At 44.9% G+C, this 19,959-nt stretch overlaps 2 long non-coding RNA genes across 2 annotated transcripts; one reads left to right on the top strand and one right to left on the bottom strand.

Annotated features, from left to right (window-relative positions):
- Positions 1 to 9,915: 9,915 nt before the first annotated feature.
- Positions 9,916 to 11,616, top strand: LOC134444250 (uncharacterized). The gene is made up of 2 exons (XR_010033902.1): positions 9,916 to 10,343; positions 10,972 to 11,616. It is a non-coding gene; the product is annotated as an uncharacterized LOC134444250 (long non-coding RNA).
- A 5-nt stretch (positions 11,617 to 11,621) lies between these two features.
- Positions 11,622 to 13,601, bottom strand: LOC134444252 (uncharacterized). Its single transcript, XR_010033903.1, has 2 exons — positions 13,345 to 13,601; positions 11,622 to 12,629 (listed from the first exon to the last, which is right to left on the bottom strand). It is a non-coding gene; the product is annotated as an uncharacterized LOC134444252 (long non-coding RNA).
- Positions 13,602 to 19,959: the final 6,358 nt, after the last annotated feature.

Below are 19,959 nucleotides of genomic sequence, written 5' to 3'. Positions count from 1 at the left end.
ACAGTATGGGTGAACACCTTAGCTGCTGAGTGGCGGACTGAACACCCTTTTCTCCGGCCTTTTTTACAGGTGAGCCAAACAGTAGACCTTGGACTTGCCCGAGGTAGTGGATACCACAGTCTGTTTCAGAGGGCTGGTCGAGTAGGGCTGTGTCTGAGATAGGAAAATGCCTTTAAGAGTTCAGAGTGGAGATGGAATGCTGGAATGGACAATGAAGCATCATGGCTGTCCGAAAGACATACAGCACATGCATATAATATTGCCTTCGAAGGCATCATTGTAGTGAAGGATAGCTCGCTGGTGGACTTCAAAGACCCCAGGAGTGAACTGTTTTAAAGGTGGCGTTGAAAGGTCGATAAACACTGCAGTATGAGGCGTTGAGGGATGGGGAGTACAGGTCCGTGAAGGGATGATGGGATTTTTGGGTGAGGGCTGTGTTTGGTGTGTGTTTGAGTCTGTGTCTGTGTGTGTGTGTGTGTGTGTGTGTGTGTGTGTGTGTGTGTGTCTGCGTGTGCGTGTGCGCGCGCATGTGTGTGTGAGGGAAGTTTGGAGATCATAGGCCTCGAAGGGCTGATGAGTCCTGAAAACTCTTACAGAGGAATAGTGCAGAGGAGAGGAGGTGGAGAGGGATTTGAGGATAATCAGGTCTTAACAGGGAGCTTGTGAGGGTGCTGAAGGGTGGGAGGTGATGGGGTAATTGTATTTGGCCTAAAGAATCCGGTGGTAGCTGAAAAACTTAGCAGCCGAGTGCTGAACTGGATGTGGTAGGCTACATGTTGCCTGTCTCTCTGGGCCAAACAGTACACCATTAGTTACCAGAGGAAGTGGATAAGAGTCTCAACTTTTTGGTTTATACTTGTATTATAGGCTGGAGTCTAAAGCAGTGATTCTCAAACTGTGGGCCTGGGCCGACTGGTGGGCCCTGAAGGTATTCCAAGTGGGCCTTGAAATCATTTTCTAAAAATCAAAATAATGTTTGTGTTTGTGTGTTTCTGTTGACTATTTATTTGAGCTTAATTGTTTATTGGGTCAGAGGTGGGTGGGTGGGCCCCGAGCAATTTTTGAAAATTTCAAGTTGGGCTAAAGTTGGAAAAGAATTAGGAGCCCCTGGTTCACGGTATATTTTCCTGCTGGGCCAAACTAGATCACCATTACAGGTGGCCTGAAGAAAGGGATAACAAGTCTCAACTTCTTGGTTGGCTGTAGAAGTGTGTTGGCTGGATGCTTGAGATGTGCTGAATGAAACACAATAGCAGATACAGTACATTTTGGACAGGAGTTTTTTTTAACCCGAGTTCTTGTATGGAATCTGCAATCTACAGTTTTTCCCCTGATGAGCCAAACACCACTTGTCTAAGGTTGTGGGTCAAACTCTCAAATCAGCAAACACCCCGAGCGGGAATCGAATCCGGGTCGTTGGCGTAGCAACCCAGCGCCGCAGCAGGGCCAAATTCTTGGTTTACTGTACTATAAGTATATTCTCTAGACATTGGCTGGAGAGGTAGCTGATGAGGAAGTAGCAGATAGATTTTGGACAGGAGTTTTTGGACCCATTCTTGTATCTAACACTGTGCGGTCCGGTTCTCGATTCTGATTGGCTGATATCTGTGGTCAATCGAGCGTAAACATACACCTGAAGATTCTATGCGCGTCTGAGTTAGGCCGGTTACATACTAGGGCGGTAAAGCGTCGCGTGATGGATGTGATGTTTACTGGCGTCGGTGAAAATACATGGAAACATATGTGTCCTTACATACCAACTGGCAGTAGTCGGGCGTCAGCGGTGCGGGAGCCGGCTCCACGCCGTGCTGCATTTGGAAAATAGAACTCGAGCGCATTTTTCACGCCGGTGACCGGCAGTGTCTCATTCAAATAAATGGCAAAGTAGAACGCTAGCTTTGGCTGTGGGGAGGTTTTGAACAGGACTGGCCGCACACGCTGACGCTGTCAGTGTGAAAGGCAGAGAAGAACACACCGGCAGAAAGACTGCATTCGTCTCGCGTCCGTTCCGTTCGGCTATGGTATGTCTGACGCCTTAGGCCGGTTACATACTAGGGCGGTAAAGCGTCGCGGAACGGCTGCGCTTTTTCCCGGCGTCGGTGAAAATACATTGAAACCTATCTGTCCTTACACACCAACCGCCGGTAGTCGGGCGTCGCGGCGCGGGAACCGGCTCCGCACCGCGCTGCATTTGGAAAATAGAGCTCAAGCGTATTTTTCACGCCGGCGACCGGCGGTGTCTCATTCAAATGAATGGCAAAGTAGCACGCTAGCTTTAGCTGTGGATTTTTTTTTAACAGGACTGGCCGCGCACACCGACGCTGTCAGTGTGAAAGGCAGAGAAAAACACGCCGTCCGAAGCTAAGCAGAAAGACCGCGTTCGTCTCGCGACCGTTCCGTTCTGCCTTGGTATGTCTTGCCCCTTAGACCCACCACATCTACGTTAGTAATGAGAATATGTTGCAGTCAGGCCTGGACTGGGAGAACAAAATGACCCGGGCATTTTTGGCCCAGACCGGCCCCTCATAATCAGTGGAGCACATCCGACTACTTATTGACCAAGCGGCCTATGCGAAAAGGCGCAATATTCATGCATGAATCTCTCTTTCAGCTACCAGAAAACACCAGGAAATGTGCGCTGACTATATCAACTATTTATTTAAAAATGAATCTTAGTTTGGGCAGTGGTTTAGAAATGCAATAGATGACCACACTCACAGCAAAAGTAATCTAGGCCTACTCTACTGCTTTCTCTAACTCAACCTCATCCTGGCCTGGTTTGACTAGATGAGAAGAGGGAGATAGATTATTTATCACAATGTAGCCTATGCAGCACTTGCAAAATATTCAAATTAATATAGTATTCAGTGTATAGCCTACTCATAAATTGACCTAGATTAATGTTAAATTGAGGGTTTCTTCTAACAGGTGCATTAGAAGAGGGGTTAATTTCCTGTTATCAAAATGCATCTCTCATTGCATAAGGAAGCTACTTTAATAGCTTGAATGATGAAAGAAAATCATGAACTGTAGCCTATCACCACAATCATTTAGTGTGTCAAATATGTTAAGAAAGCATTAACATACTGAAGTTTCAAAATGAGCAGTGCTGAAAGTGGTAAAAATAATCTACAGATAAAACTGTGTCAAAAGCTTATTCAAAAGAAATTCTTCAATCATTTATCATTTCTAATTGTCCTGGATAAAATAACAGCTGAGAGAGAGAGAGAGAGAGATGCTAGGTCTTTACCTACAGAATATGGTTTGATTGTGTTCCAAGAGGAGTTACAATTAAAAAAAAAATCTGTTTGCCAAATCTTTTCCACACGCGAGACGCGACAACCGTTACACGACATAGCCTGGACATTTTCACTGCGTGGTAAATGTGATTACGCAAACGATCACTGAATATTTAGTGAGAGTAGGCACGAGTTTGACAGTCTTCGAAACGCATTTGGTACACGGAATGCTTTAGAACAACACCACTGGTGTTCCATTTAATGCTATACATTTGGCACACTACCGTGGCTACTATATTGTTAATATTATTAACGTCAGTGGTTTGGTGTATGGAATGTTTGTCTTCTCAATTGCCCATGTCCGTGAGTCGTGCGACTGGTTCAAAGCACTCAAGCACACTTATGGTGTGGTGGAAATGAATGGCCTATTTAAGATTAATGTTTAGGCCTAATGCTGAAGTGAGAGTTGGGGAGAGGCATCCTAAAGTTTGAAAGAACAGATCTTGACTTGACTCATACCCGTCAGGGCTCGAAGAGGCTACTAGGTACTGCCGCTTTCACCTGCTGTCTCCTACCATGCTCCTTCACTTCCAACATGCAGAAGTTGTTGTCCCTCTCCTGCTGCTACAACACTACATGCGTGAACACATTATCTTGCCTCTGCTGCAAGTTTTTTTTTTTATCCCTTTTCCGCAAGCTTTTCCACACCACCTTTTAGTTTTCGTCTCCCCATCGCTTGTGTCTCAAATTTGCGCGCGTAATGCAGGGTAGGGGTGGGGCCGCAATGAATAGTTAAAGGAGAATTCCGGCCAGTTTGGATTAATATCCCATCTTGGGTGGACCGAGGGAAAGGGATGAAAGGCAAAACCGCGAGAAATTTTCATGCCTGCTGCGCAAAGTTGTTCAATTGCGCTGTTTTCGGTTAAAACCTGGCCCTTCGGGCACGTATTTGACCTGTTTTAAAGCTCCTAGCGTGCATTAAAACCCTTTTGAACGCTTTGGCCGTGGTGTGTGGGTCCATACAAGTCGATCTAGTGGTTCATATTTCCATTAGGTGGCATAGGTACGATACAACAGGAGTTTTCGAAAGTGGCGCACCTACCTCTTCCAGCTTCCGCCTTCCAACTACGTCCGCAAAATCGTTCGCCAAAGTGATACTTCATAGTAATCCATTTTATTTTTGTCCACCAAAGACGAGCCACAAGAAACATATTCACATGTTGTCATGCCCTGAGTTGTTATTGTCGCGCAGATTCACTTCTCTGTCACTGAACGCAGTGTAGTGACGTCACGGTGTCACATGACTCCTGGAAGGAATAATTCTTTATCTGTAACAAATATTCTGGTTCGAAAAAGATAACCATGGCCACCAAACTCTTCAATTGAACTACCCCAACGGAGGATCCATCTCAAAATATCAAACAGTATAGAGCTCGAAAGTCCCGCTCCTTAGTTCCGCGTTTCNCGGGACCTCAGNTGATCATCTAACAACATGGTAGCGAGTAAATATCTTCTGATCTCAGTCATGATATGCGCTGGGCTCCAAATATGCTGTTTAAGAGGATAGATAAAGATTATTCAAGCAGAAGTATCAATGTTTTGTTCCGAGGCCGTCGGCATGAAAAATGTGAAGAAACACAGCTTTCTAAAAAGTTTAGGGGTTCATACGAAAAATTAGGCAAAAATATCAGAAACAACATATATGGAGCTCGTGGCACAACTCGAAGGGGATCGAAATGCCATTTTAATACCGCCATTGGATTACATGCTACGATTTTCGGCTAAAAACGCCGTTGAGGTCCCATGAAATCGGGGGAAGTGACGTCACTTTCTAGCTCTATATTACGACAGCGCCTCTCTTTCTCGCTTATGTATAATAACTGGAAGAGCGAATGGCGTTCCTTCCAGGAGTCATGTGACACCGTGACGTCACTACACTGCGTTCAGTGACAGAGAAGTGAATCTGCGCGACAATAACAACTCAGGGCATGACAACATGTGAATATGTTTCTTGTGGCTCGTCTTTGGTGGACAAAAATAAAATGGATTACTATGAAGTATCACTTTGGCGAACCATTTTGCGGACGTAGTTGGAAGGCGGAAGCTGGAAGAGGTAGGTGCGCCACTTTCGAAAACTCCTGTTGTATCGTACCTATGCCACCTAATGGAAATATGAACCACTAGATCGACTTGTATGGACCCACACACCACGGCCAAAGCGTTCAAAAGGATTTTAATGCACGCTAGGAGCTTTAAAACAGGTCAAATACGTGCCCGAAGGGCCAGGTTTTAACCGAAAACAGCGCAATTGAACAACTTTGCGCAGCAGGTGTAGCAAAGTGGACCTTTAGATGTTAGTTTTCCTAAAATAATAACCATCAAACTGATACTTGTAATTGCACGACTACGCCACTGGGGGACTGCCACCCCAGAATATATTTTGATTTCAACCAATAAGGCACAACAGGTTCGGATAGAATGCACAAGAGACGTACCTTTGTTTAAAGGAATAACAATCTTTTCTTTATTAATACAATTTAAGTCAACAGTTAAAACCCTGCGCCGCTGGGATAAAAACAGTAATGCTCAAGAACGGGGTTGGCTGCCACAGGATTTTCACCGAGCCAGGCTAGCCGGGCAGGCTTAGAATAAAATAGTTCACCACTCGTGCACGAATCCAAGGGCCTATGGTAAACACCAATCACACACACACGCTCATAGGCTCACTACGCTATGTAAGTGATTAAATGCACAATCAGTGTGGATATCCACTACACACAGAATAAATCCGTATAATAATACACACTCAAACTACTAGTCTACTGTATGGCCCTGCCCCGACTAGAGCAGCATACAGGCCTAGAACTGTGACAGCCAAACCCCGTAAAATAACAATGTGACAAGCTGAAGCGGCGGACAGGTAAAAGAAAATCAAACAAACAAACAAAAACAGAAAGGCTAAAATATTTTGGCTATGGGCAAAACAGCGGTGAGCAGCTGCCGCAAGCAGTCTGCCCACAGAGACCCTCGACGTACTCTGAGGTGTCTGGAATCAGGTGAACACACACACGGATCAGTACATGTTACATACAGTGGACAATGTTTAACATGAGCTACGCATGTGACAAAGAATATTTACAAGCTCACCTCCACCACACTGAGAGGGGGGAAGCCACAAGACTGGGGTTAGACGCCACGGGAACTCTGGCTCCTGAGAATGAACAATATATGTTTAAATACACAGCTCTAGCTGGTTGCAGTCATCTAGACAAAACTGTGATCACACATACCTTGCTGCACCAGTAGCAAAGGCACCGGGCATCATCAGCGAATACCGGCACACCGGGAAGGCTCCAAAGAGCCGGTCTAATTCATCTGATTTTTATAAAAACAATGGCATAGCCACCAATTACGGATTAGCCACTGAGCGGCTACCTGAGTCCCGTGACGTCATGGGGGTATGGGAACTGCTGAGGGACACACCTTACTGAACAGGCAGTGCGCCCTGTTACATTTTCCCCCAGCGTTCTTGTCGTCGTCCCGACGACACAAAAACACACACTAATAACTAACCCACCCCAATGCTAGTCAACCATCCCAGGGTATCGGGTCACAGGATCACCATTCCTTTCGCACGCACACACAGGCAGCTTTCACACGCAGACAAGACACTTTCACACGGCGCACACATGCAGGCAGGCCAGCCAGAGAACGGTCTCACCCTGGACACATCACACGGGTGGTTCCACAGCACATACACAGGGCAGACGCACCCATTCACACTGGTACGCACAAGCATGTGGGAAGGCAGGTGCATACACGCAGACAGCATTCAGACACAGGCAAACGCACGCACATGCATACACTCCCTGGCGTGCGCATATCCGTACGCACACCATCCTGGGTCACCACTCACACTGACACTCCATCTATGCAGTGGAAAACAATTGGATCATCACCATCAAGGCGACGCACACACACATGCACACACATTGCAGGAGGACACAGTATGAACTTGAGGGAGTGGACATGGGTGGCCAGCTCCTCACGCCCGGCCACACCCCACCCGAACAGCGAGTCCTCTGCTCTGGAGACGGCCGTCCTCCCGTGGGTTGACGTGGGGAAGGCCGTCCATTGCCCCCCCGCTGCGCTGCCGGTGATGGCTGTGCTCGGGATGGCACTCGTACCCCATCACAGTCCCGTGCAAAATGTCCTGGTTCCTGGCACCGCCAGCATATGATGGGACTTGCCTGCGACCTTGGTGGAGACCGATGCAGAGCGTCCACCCACTGTGATATCTGTTGCAACTGCTCCTGTTGCCGCCTCATGGTGCTCTTTATCTCCAGCCACTCCTGGGAATCGTCTTCCATGTTGGTCAGGAAGGCCACGACAATGCACAGGGAGATGGTGACAGTGTTCTGCTGGTCGGCACCCCACGCTGTGCCCACCGCTGTTTTGCCCCTAATTACAACCAGCCTTTCAAAAAAATCAAAATAAACTCAAAGCTTAAAAAGGACACGTCTCTTTGATACATCTATCTCTGCCGACTATAGGCCAAAATGTAGTAAGGTGGACCTTTAGATGTTAGTTTTCCTAAAATAATAACCATCAAACTGATACTTGTAATTGCACGACTACGCCACTGGGGGACTGCCACCCCAGAATATATTTTGATTTCAACCAATAAGGCACAACAGGTTCGGATAGAATGCACAAGAGACGTACCTTTGTTTAAAGGAATAACAATCTTTTCTTTATTAATACAATTTAAGTCAACAGTTAAAACCCTGCGCCGCTGGGATAAAAACAGTAATGCTCAAGAACGGGGTTGGCTGCCACAGGATTTTCACCGAGCCAGGCTAGCCGGGCAGGCTTAGAATAAAATAGTTCACCACTCGTGCACGAATCCAAGGGCCTATGGTAAACACCAATCACACACACACGCTCATAGGCTCACTACGCTATGTAAGTGATTAAATGCACAATCAGTGTGGATATCCACTACACACAGAATAAATCCGTATAATAATACACACTCAAACTACTAGTCTACTGTATGGCCCTGCCCCGACTAGAGCAGCATACAGGCCTAGAACTGTGACAGCCAAACCCCGTAAAATAACAATGTGACAAGCTGAAGCGGCGGACAGGTAAAAGAAAATCAAACAAACAAACAAAAACAGAAAGGCTAAAATATTTTGGCTATGGGCAAAACAGCGGTGAGCAGCTGCCGCAAGCAGTCTGCCCACAGAGACCCTCGACGTACTCTGAGGTGTCTGGAATCAGGTGAACACACACACGGATCAGTACATGTTACATACAGTGGACAATGTTTAACATGAGCTACGCATGTGACAAAGAATATTTACAAGCTCACCTCCACCACACTGAGAGGGGGGAAGCCACAAGACTGGGGTTAGACGCCACGGGAACTCTGGCTCCTGAGAATGAACAATATATGTTTAAATACACAGCTCTAGCTGGTTGCAGTCACCTAGACAAAACTGTGATCACACATACCTTGCTGCATCAGTAGCAAAGGCACCGGGCATCATCAGCGAATACCGGCACACCGGGAAGGCTCCAAAGAGCCGGTCTAATTCATCTGATTTTTATAAAAACAATGGCATAGCCACCAATTACGGATTAGCCACTGAGCGGCTACCTGAGTCCCGTGACGTCATGGGGGTATGGGAACTGCTGAGGGACACACCTTACTGAACAGGCAGTGCGCCCTGTTACATATGCATGAACATTTCCCGCGGTTTTGCCTTTCATCCCTTTCCCTCGGTCCACCCAAGATGGGATATGAATCCAAACTGGCCGGAATTATCCTTTAAGTCCGACTCAGATGCACCAATGGGACACCCCCTCCCTCTACCCCCTTTATGTGTGGGCTGATGTCATTGGAGGAGGGCCGAGGGCCATCAGCACGAAATTGTGGGCCGCCGGTCACATTTTTTTAAAACATTAATAACAATTATTTTTAAAAACCGACATCACCGGCCCTCTAGGGGCGTCGGCCCACCGGGATTTTGCCCGGTTTGCCAGATTGCCAGTCCAGCCCTGGTTGCAGTTGGAGTAGGGAGTCTGCAAGAAGAGCCTAAATTTGCACCATCTGTGTTTGGGGTATCAGTGTGATTGCAAAGACATTTCATTCCTGTGGTTTATCGCCTCTTGCTGAGTTTTTGTAGCGAAGTGTGTTTTCTGGCAGCGCGACGCACGCACACACGCAGAGTAACGTTGCCGGGGTAACCACAATCACTTCCTCAACTTGTCAACTCGTCGCGGATTAAATTAATTGTCATTAAAGCGTTTTTTAAGAAATTTGGTCAGCGATTAAGTGTAACAGCGCTAGATAAGGTTAGACAGGATAGATTAGATTACGGCACTTCGCTTCGCGTCGTGCCCCACTCCCCTTGGCCGTTATCAATCGAGCATAACCCATGGCCTCTCGTGGCTTATTGCTGAAGTATTGGCTGGACACTAGAGATACAGTACAATGGGGGAGGTACTGTAGCTGAAGAGATAGTCCACAGTTTTTTTTTCTTGATGAGCCACTGTACGCTACTGCAGTTGTCTAAGATAGTGGGTAAGACTCTCAAATTCTTCGATTAGCCTAGTGTATCCATATTTTGCATTGACGTCACAATATTACGTAATCGTTTTTGCTGGACGGCAGAAGTGCACATTCGTACATAGGAATTATGCGGACGAAGACAACTTTGACCATAAAATACCAAAGAAACACGTAGTTCTTGTATTTTTTTAAAAACGGGATATGTACCTGGCGTTATCAGGCTAGGTTGGCCACGGTGGATGTGTTCAAATCATAGTTTTATTAAAATGTATTCTGCTCCACTAGGTGGCATAACGGGGGCGGGCGGTATGGGAAACTGGGAGAAGAAGAGAAAGTTGTTGCTTGCTTCCAGCCATGAACTTACTCTGCCTGCGATGTATTTTTTTATCCCGTGTTTATTTTCTTCAGTTAAGTTGTGAACTTAAACCAAACCTCTGCATTGGCAAAATACTAGCACCTTAATGCACCGTTTCTTCATTGGTGGCTGGGCACCGCGGCTGGCATCCTCTCGTGGCATGGCACAGGTAAGATAATGCTGCTAACCTAACTTACTACAAGACGCACGGTACATTTTGTGTCAGGCATTTTGCAAAGTGGTCTTTTGAAAAGCATATCTTTTCATCTCGGATGTATCTTGTAGGTTAACTCGGGTGCGTTTCGTTTCATCCAAGTGGATTTCATTGTTGTTTCAGCCACGTCTGCCCAATGTATCTATTGTGAAATATAATTCTATCTTATCTTCTGTTTACATGTCCAAATTGGACTCCAATGTTATGTTACATGTTCATTTGTAACCGTATTTTTTATTATTGACCACTTATGTTACCAGTCCACTATCCTGTCTTGCACTTTCTGTCTGTCTGTAAATTGTCAGTCCTGTCTGTCCTGGCATGGTAGAGAGAAAGGCTAGTTTCGTTTCCCTTGTATGACCATGAAGAAAGTGGCAATAAAAGCTGACTTGCATATACTTCAATGTTTCAAATCGGTGTTGCATTACATTGCACATGTAGAAACACATAGGACAGAATGTCGGTTACATACTTTGATTAGTTTAAGCGTAGGCCTAAATAAATTATTTGAAAAGATGACCTTCACAAGAGAAAGAAAAGCACAACAAACCTGTTATTTATCTTTATTGTTTTGTAATAACAGGTTCATCAGTCAGGTGGTCGGCACCCAAACTAAAACCATGAGTCATGGTGGCCAGGATGACGTCCAAGAATTGCATCCCAGCAGCACAGGTAAAGACATGACTAGTAAGTTGGGATGAGTGTTATTTTCTGACATTTTACATCACATTTTAATTCAGACAATATTGCCAAGGGAGTTAATTATTCAGTACTGTACCGGTACATTACAAATGCATGGCTAGATTAATTTAAATAGCATGTTTGTCTTTTCTTTTTTTTTTAATTAGATGGGGGAGCCAACATGAAGAGGTGTCCAGAGAGGCTTCTTTCGCTTGGGCTTTGCAACAGCACCAGGACCTCACCATCAGTGTTGCTGGTTTCCTCATCCATCGGGCTTACTTACATTCCTCACCTGATGCACTGATCACCTGTACCAGTTGTTGGAGTTTTCAGCAGGGCTCTAAATTAACTTTTTTCATCACTAGCCAAAATGGCTAGTATGTTAATCTCCAAACATACCGGTACATTACATAATGGGTCAAAGTGCCAAGTATGTTTTCTTTTCTACCGGCCAAACTTAATTTTCCCCAGCATTTGGCTGGTGTGCGCCTGGTTGTCATTGATAGTGAGTAGTTGTGATAATAAATAACTGAAATGATGAAGTCCATCCAGACATGTCTTGCTTATTTTATTGTACTAATACAACAACGTAGAACATTTTCTGTGAAAGTGAAGTGAAAGCCCAACTGGGAAACTCCAACTCCCATTGACATTGTGACACAGCACACAAGTGTTCACTGCACGAAATTGCATTTATGCTTCACCCGTGCAAGGGGGCAGCCCCCAATGGCGCCCCAAGGGAGCAGTGCGGCGGTACCATGCTCAGGGTATCTCAGTCATGGAGGAGGATGGGGGAGAGCACTGATTACTTAACTCCCCCCCACCAACCTGGTGGGTCAGGAGTCGAACCGGCAACCTTTGGGATACAAGTCTGACACTAACCGTTTACCCATGACCGCCTGTCAATCTTCAGTCTAGTCTACCTAATTATATTGTCTCCACTAAATGTATATCTCAGGTGACATGGGTATACTAGTATGGGGATAGTGCTGTATGTAAATAATATTAACCCATTTTAGCCGGCACCTGCAAAAAATGCCAGCTAATTGCCTATGCCCTTTTTAAGAAAGGTGCCCTCATCCTATTAAAAAAAACAAATAACTAAATAAGTCTCTGAAGCACATACAAACATGATATGAGTTTTAAAAGCCAAGACCATCCTCTTGGAACATGTTAATTCGGCTCTAACATACCCACATTTTTAATCTAAAAAAATGTCATGCCTGAATGCTGTGTCGCTCCAGGCACCTAGGTCAATACAACGTGTACACAGCATCCAGCATCAATGGGTTGACTATTACAGGCCTAGTTCAGATAACCATTTATTAATATAAATGAGTACCTGCACATCTATTGTACATGTCCACCCCAGAATAGATATCCCCTCCCATCACCTACATAACCTTGAAATGTATTTGTACTTTGTGTTTAAAAATAAACTACTACATTGAGTTGGTGTGATTAAGAGGTTGAAATCGGCTAAACTTGGCTTGGTGTGCTGGACCTCTGGCTCTTCCATACATCCAATCTGTCATGACATCAGATCATCGCTCTTCTCATCTGGAGAAACAGAAAGATAAGTAACACTTAGCTGACACTTATCCAAAGCAACTTCCTTACTCACAGTGAATTGCTAACTGACCCTGCAGCATGGGGCTAGGTGCCTTGCTCAAGGGCACAGCCTGGATGGGAGGTGAAGGGAGAGGTGTAGGATGGGATTTGAACCTGCAACCCTCCAATCTTAATACCACTTTCCAAACCATTAAGCCTCTGATGTGTGTGATTTCAGAGGGCAGACAATTTGGATGACAACACAACAAAGTGGTGCACTTTATAGGCCTATTATTGACAAGGACAACACCAAGACTGGTGGGCCTAAGCATGTCATAAATAGGCCAGCATGGATAAGGATAATGGACTGGCATTTCATGACAGCATCATGCTGGAGAGTAGGCCTAAGCTACTTGGGAAATCACCGCTAGAGATGTACACATGGTTTATTATTACATTTGAACCTTAACAGTATGAATGTCATAGCCGTGCTACTTCACCAAGAGCTTTATGAATTCCGTGTTTACGTTACAGCCTGCAATATCTTAGCATACGTCCATCATAGCGTAATGATGCTGCTAATTAATTAACGTTAATCATGGAAAGCATCTTACATTTACCTCAAAGAAAAAAACATTGAAATTGCACATTAGACTTAAATTAACTAGCGTTCACGAATTAAGAGACAAACGGTGATATAAAGGATGGCAAATGAGAAACTTACCGTGGTGCTCATCCAGGCTACTCGAGTAGCTTGGTGGTTTTCCAGTTGGTTGCCGCGATTCACTTCAGCTTCCTCTTTTTATTTTGAGATCCAGTGAAAAGTCACGCCTGGTTTGTAACCCTATCTGTTTTTGTAACAAACAGCACAATGTGTGTTTACGGTGTTTAGTTTATCGGTGATCTAAGTTACGTTATGAGTTACTAAACGTTGCGACTCCCATAGGAATCCATTCATTAATGCTGCACTCTGCCGTCCTCTTGCCGTCCAGTGGCCGTCCACTAGAACGTTTGACGTCACATGCAAATGATGGATAAGTGTATTGGCTGGACACTAGCGATGCAATGGAGGAGGTAGCTGCAGATAGATGGAAGGAGTTTTTTGACCCCAGTTCTTGTATTCCTGTTGAACCAAACAATACTCCATTATAGTTGCCTAAGGTAGTGGATACAACTTTCAACTTTTTGGCTTATATGCTACTGCAGTTGTCTAAGATAGTGGGTAAGACTCTCAAATTCTTTGATTAGCCTAGTGTATAAGTGTATTGGCTGGACAGTAGAGAAGCAATGGGGGAGACAGCTGCCAAGGTAGCAGATAGATTTTATACAGGAGTTTTTGATCTGAGGTCTTGAAATCTACAGTTATGTATTCCTCATTTCTTAGCTGTAGTTGTGTTGGCGGTAGCAGCAGCTGTGTGTGTGTGTGTGTGTGTGTGTGTGTGTGTGTGTGTGTGTGTGTGTGTGTGTGTGTGTGTGTGTGTGTGTGTGTGTGTGTGTGTGTGTGTGTGTGTATGCCTGCATGTTTGTATGTGTGTATGCAGCATGCACTGTGTCTGTGTTTGTCTGTGTGTGTGTGCAGGGCCGCTGACAGCTTTGGCTGGGCCCAGGACAAAATCATCTGAAAGGCCCCCATCCAATACATTAAATTTAATGAGGACACAATTATGGATCCCTCATCTCCTTGGGCCCAGGGCAGCTGACCCCTTTGTCCCCCCGTGTCGGCTTCCCTGTGTGTGTGCATGTGCGTCTGTGCATGTGGTGCATGTGTGTGTGTGTGTGTGTGTGTGTGTGTGTGTGTGTGTGTGTGTGTGTGTGTGTGTGTGTGTGTGTGTGTGATATTGATTGATGTATGGTTATGGAGGAATGAGAGGCAGGCTTGGCCTCTGAGAGGAGACGTGTTGCTCTCATGTTTGAGTCTGAATATGGAATTGAGGCATGCCTCTGGCAATGTAAATAAACTACTCTGTCTCTGTCAGGTAGCCTAGAGTCTGTTTATCTTGATTGTGTGTGTGCATGTGTGCGTGTGTGTGTGTGTGTGTGTGTGTGTGTGTGTGTGTGTGTGTGTGTGTGTGTGTGTGTGTGTGTGTGTGTGTGTGTGTGTGTGTGTGTGTGTGTGCGTGCGTGTGTGTGTGTGTGTATGTATGCGTGTGTTTCATGTTTAATGTATAATTTATTTAGTTTGCATGTGTGTAGTGTATGCATGCAGAGATGATGGACAAGCTGGCCTGAGAAATCAATGGCAAATATTCTTTCAGCCTGTGCACTTCACATGGGCAATTCCATTATGCTTGTGTGTGTGTTGTGTGTGGCCGTGTGTCTGTCTGTCTGCCTGCCTGTCTTTCTGTGTGTGTGTGTGTGTGTGTGTGTGTGTGTGTGTGTGTGTGCACGCGCGTGCATGTGTGCGTGCGCGTGCATGTGTGCGTGCATGCACACGTGTGTGCGTGCGTACGTGCGTGTGTGTGTGTATCAGTGTTTGTGTATCAGTGTGTGTGTCCTTGATGATGGTGTCTCTGGTAAAGAACATTTGGCCATTGTGGTGACAATGACACTCCTCAGGGGGCCGCCGTGGGAAACAAACAACATCAGGCAAATCATGTCGCAGTACAGTAGAAGGCTAAAAAACACCCAATTTGTGAAACGAGGGTTGTGGGAGCCAGGAAAGATATCTAGGTCTGTAGACCTTGTTTATGGGTAATAGGAAACAACTTGGTGACACTTTAGTTTAGTGTCTTTTAAAGGACATCTACGTATGAACATGTAATAGGCTATGAACTTACCTAACCTTGTCCTTATCCTTAACCTTATTGTCACCAAAATGGTGATGCCCAAGTCTTAGTCTGTAACTTGAGACTCTCTGCAATGTCATTGCAATGTTGTTACAATGTCCTTGAGTACTTTCGGCAAAGAGTGAATACGCCTGTCAGGCTACCCCTAAGATGTAGTGCAAGAGCATAACGTTGTACGTTGTTACATAGTGTGTTACACTCAAGGCCTATAATTAACGTAATAGGGGCAGTCCAATAATAATTTCTTTCTGTCAGCTTCCTTACAGTCAAAAAACACAAGATAAGAAATTCAAAACGCAATTTCTTTATTGAACAGTTAGTTATGAATTAGATTTGGTGGTATGGCTCTGTTCAGAGGAGTCCCCTGGATTTCCATGAATGCCAAGGAAAGGAGGGATTCAGGGGATAGCAGCAGCGTAGGAAATGCTCACCCAATTTAAGATTAGGAGAGCAATTAATTCCCCCATGAACAGAGCAGGCAACATGACAAGGAGTAGGCCTAGCCCATGCTTTGTCATACACGACAAGGTGGAGTTGGGTAAGTGGTGGTCTGTGAAGAAGCGAGCAGCCAAGCGTTGGAAACAAAACAGAGAACTTTTAAAAGGCGCCAAATATCAAATTGACCAATGAGGAGGAAGAACAGTTGATTAACTGATCTTTACCACCTCAGACAAATTATAAGCAGCAAAGCTCTTGACTACCATGGCCTGACCAGAACTAACGCGAGAACACTCGATAGGCCTACTCATGAACGGCAATCCGGGTACTTTGTTAGTAAATGTGCGTTACGCCCCTTTATGGGGGAAATCAAACAAAATGTCTTATTAACTTACATGCTACATCGGCTAGCCTAATGAACACAGTCCATGCTTAAACCACGGCTGTTTGGCCACATTATTTGAACAGCCGGCAACACAACACGCTTTCGGCATGTTGCTCGTGAACAGCGCTTGTCTACAGGTCCTTGTCTTTCGTTTATACTTTCCCAACACCATCAATTAACTTGCATTGGCTTTTCCCCCAGTGTTTTCCCCGAAAAAAGGGCGTAACTCACATGGAAAACATCACGCCGTTCATGAGTATAGATGGGTTCTACTTCTTTTTTATCCTGGCTGCGCAACACTACGTAGCTACGCACAACCCAACCTCTGATTGTTGGAAACCGCTGTCGGTCAAAAAATTCACCTGGTTGGCTGCCAGTGTCTTGCCCCTCCTCACAACATTGTGTTTATAAACACGGTGAACCCATGTTTATGTACTTGAGTAAGCCTCCAAAGCTTACTCATCAGACGGCACTGTGGCGGTGGCCATGTCTGGCTTATAAAGTACCGTAGAGTCTGCAGGGGGACTGGACACAGAGATAATTAATTGCTCCTTCATTTACTCTCTCTCTCTCACACACACACACACACACACACACACACACACACACACACACACACACACACACACACACACACACACACACACTTAATAACCAAATTCCATTCACATAAGGCCAGCCCCNCCCCCCCCCCCCCCTCTCCTCCTCTGGTGCGTTCAGCGTGCATAATAATAATATAAAAACAGTTCATCTTGTCTTTAATTAAACGGCAGCCTCGGGTCGGGCTGAGATCTGGGAGAGAAGTCGCTGGTGTACACAAACAAACCCAATTAACTCACATATCCATACTCGTCGCTCAACTTCCTCATGCTCATGGCTCTGTCTGTACTTCTCTCTCTCTCTCTCTCTCTCTCTGGGTCCCACACTTCACCAGGCACATGCTCACACACACAAACACTATCTCTGCCCCTCCTTTCTATCCAGGGAGATAGGGGTTCTAGTCCTACTTTGGGTGCGATGGAATGCAGGGATTCATAAGAGAGAGACTAGAGGGTTGGTTTTTTTTGCCTCACAGCTGACTTAGGCTACTTTAGAAAATGACAAAATGGATTATTGTTTGTCCAGAAGAACTCGATTTAACAAAGGAGAGGGATTAAAAGTAGAGACAGCGCCCTGATGTGACTACACCAAAAAAGCTTACAATACAACAGCATCTGTAACGCCGCATTATGTAATAACGGTGCAATATGTAATAATGTAACAAATTATTACATAATGCGGTGACAATTGCCGCATTGTGTAATAATTTACGCATAATACATTTCTTGAACGCATTTCGTAATAACTTTTTTCTCATCTTGTAATAAATTATTACAAAATGCGAAATTTATTACGGAATGCGGCCGCAACTTTTTTTTTTGATGGAAATGTAATAACATGGTGCATTATGTAATAAACTATATGGATATGTATTTTCTGCACTTGGATTCACTAGGCACAACACACACATAGTCTCGGTGACATGGTAGTCACTGCCCTCTCTCTCTCTCATTCTTCTCAGTTCTCAAACTGCTCGAGAGTCGCGAATGATGCGGTTAAAACCGTTAAGAAATCATTTCACAACGTGTTGCGTGCAACGAGGCCAGCGAATGTCTTGCACTTTCTGCTACATTACAGCGACATTAAATATGTGGCGAGAGAGAGAGAGAGAGAGAGAGAGAGAGAGAGAGAGTGTGTGTGTGTGTGTGTGTGTGTGTGTGTGTGTGTGTGTGTGTGTGTGTGTGCGCGCGCGCGCACGGAGACAAACCTGGCCCATATTGATCTTAAGCCCCATCTTGGCTCTTTGGAAATATTCTTACCATTACAAAGGCTATTTTAATATTTTCCCCCAAACAACATGAATCAAACCCCAGGAAAAGACCAACCATTATAAGTGACTCGTGGGGAGCTGTCCATGCTGGTGGTGCTTATTTTTTCCCGATATTTGCCCGTGGAGTAGTGAGTCTTTCATGTCTGCCTACATGACCTTGCGCGCCAGGGTCTGACCATGGTGCTTTTTGCTTTTTAGCACCCGAGAAAAATGCCACTCTTGTTAAAAATTACATAGGTATGCTTACGTCCTATTCAATTCAATTTCAGTCCACTGTTCAGTAGGCCTATTAGGCTGCAATCAAATTCAATAGCCTATGCTCATCCAAATGCACGCGAAAAACAATAACCCAAGCGGCGGGACTAATTCGATTATATTCCTTCCAAAAATGTCCGAACGTCACAAAAATCAGTTATTTGCATTGTCCGTAATTATACCAAACAAAAAGGTATCAATAGAAGAAATCAAGTCTTCAGTTTCGATAATCCACGTTACAAATCCTCAACAACAGCAAGTCATTCCTTCTCTGCTATGAGGCAGGCAACGGAACAAGTGCAGACAGTAGGCTATATCATCACGTTGATGCTGCACGGCTTGAAAGGATTCTGTCTAAATTAAATATCTTGGATAGCCTATATAGACCTAGGCCTAACTAGATTTGTTGCAATACAGATTCATTTTCTATAGCCAGAAGTGTTCCGTTGGACTGAGGAGACCGAACACGATCAAGTTTGCAACTTCTTTCCCTCATGCGCTGTCCGTCAGCACCACCTGTCATTAGACGTCCGATTAGCTTTCATTACGTGCTGAGGGAAAAACTCTCGCCATTAGGCCTCTGTGCTGTTGCACTGTTGTGAGGGATATCACCAAATAATTTTGATAAAAGTCAGAACATTATTTTGGCAATGAAAGGCACACAGGTGGCTGGAAGCTCAAGCAGTCTTCAGTCTGTTCATTTAAGTTTGTTGGGTGCTCTTGGATATCGGGTATCAGTTCATGTAGAGAGAAGAGTTCATCCAGGCACTCCAAAATAAGGTGTCCAAACGGGAAGTTACATTAAAAAGCCTTAAATGGTACTGGGCTGGGGTTACATTAAAAAGCCGACATGTTTCGACCTCACCAGGTCTTCATCAGGGCTACGTTCACCATTGAAAAGAAAGGCCTCCCTTAAATAGTGACATCACCACATGTGACCCATTACGCACTACACACATTTGCGCACACCAGAGAAAACAAAGATTAAAAAATAGCCTGGGGTAATAAGTGATGCCACAGAAAAAAATGACCAGAAGTACAAATAAGCATCACAAAAAAACAAGTAAAATCAATATCCTCATTTAGACCAGGATAGCGTATGGCATCCAGTTGGTGTATCCAAAAAGTCTCCCTCTGATTAAGTCTTTTTAGCCTGTCCCCACCCCTCGGAAGAGGTTTGATATGTTCGACGCCCTGTATGCGCAGCAGAGAATCATTTTTACCATGGTATTCATTGAAATGTTTCGCCATGGGATAGTCAAAATTGCCCACTCTGATAGCATATTTATGTTCTGCTAGCCTATCTCGCATGCGCCTTTTTGTGCGTCCGATATAAAAGAACCCTTCAGCGCAAGGACAAGTTAGGCGGTATGTGACAAATGTGGAATTGCAATTAATGAAATCTCTCTGTCCGTATTCTCTCATGGTTTTAGTATCCACAAAAGATTTGGCTTGTGAAACATTTGGGCAGTGAGGGCACTTCATACATCTATAGGTGCCAATGGGTTTACGCAGCCAGGTTTCTCTCTTTTTCACCTGTAGGTGAGAGCGCATTAATTTATCTCCTAGGCTGGGTGCACTCTTTAAAGACACCATGGGTGGTTC

This window comes from Engraulis encrasicolus, unplaced genomic scaffold, assembly GCF_034702125.1.
Source record: "Engraulis encrasicolus isolate BLACKSEA-1 unplaced genomic scaffold, IST_EnEncr_1.0 scaffold_481_np1212, whole genome shotgun sequence".
NCBI lineage: Eukaryota > Metazoa > Chordata > Actinopteri > Clupeiformes > Engraulidae > Engraulis > Engraulis encrasicolus.
Note: the sequence above shows the minus strand (reverse complement) of the source record. Positions and strands in the feature narration are given on the sequence as shown.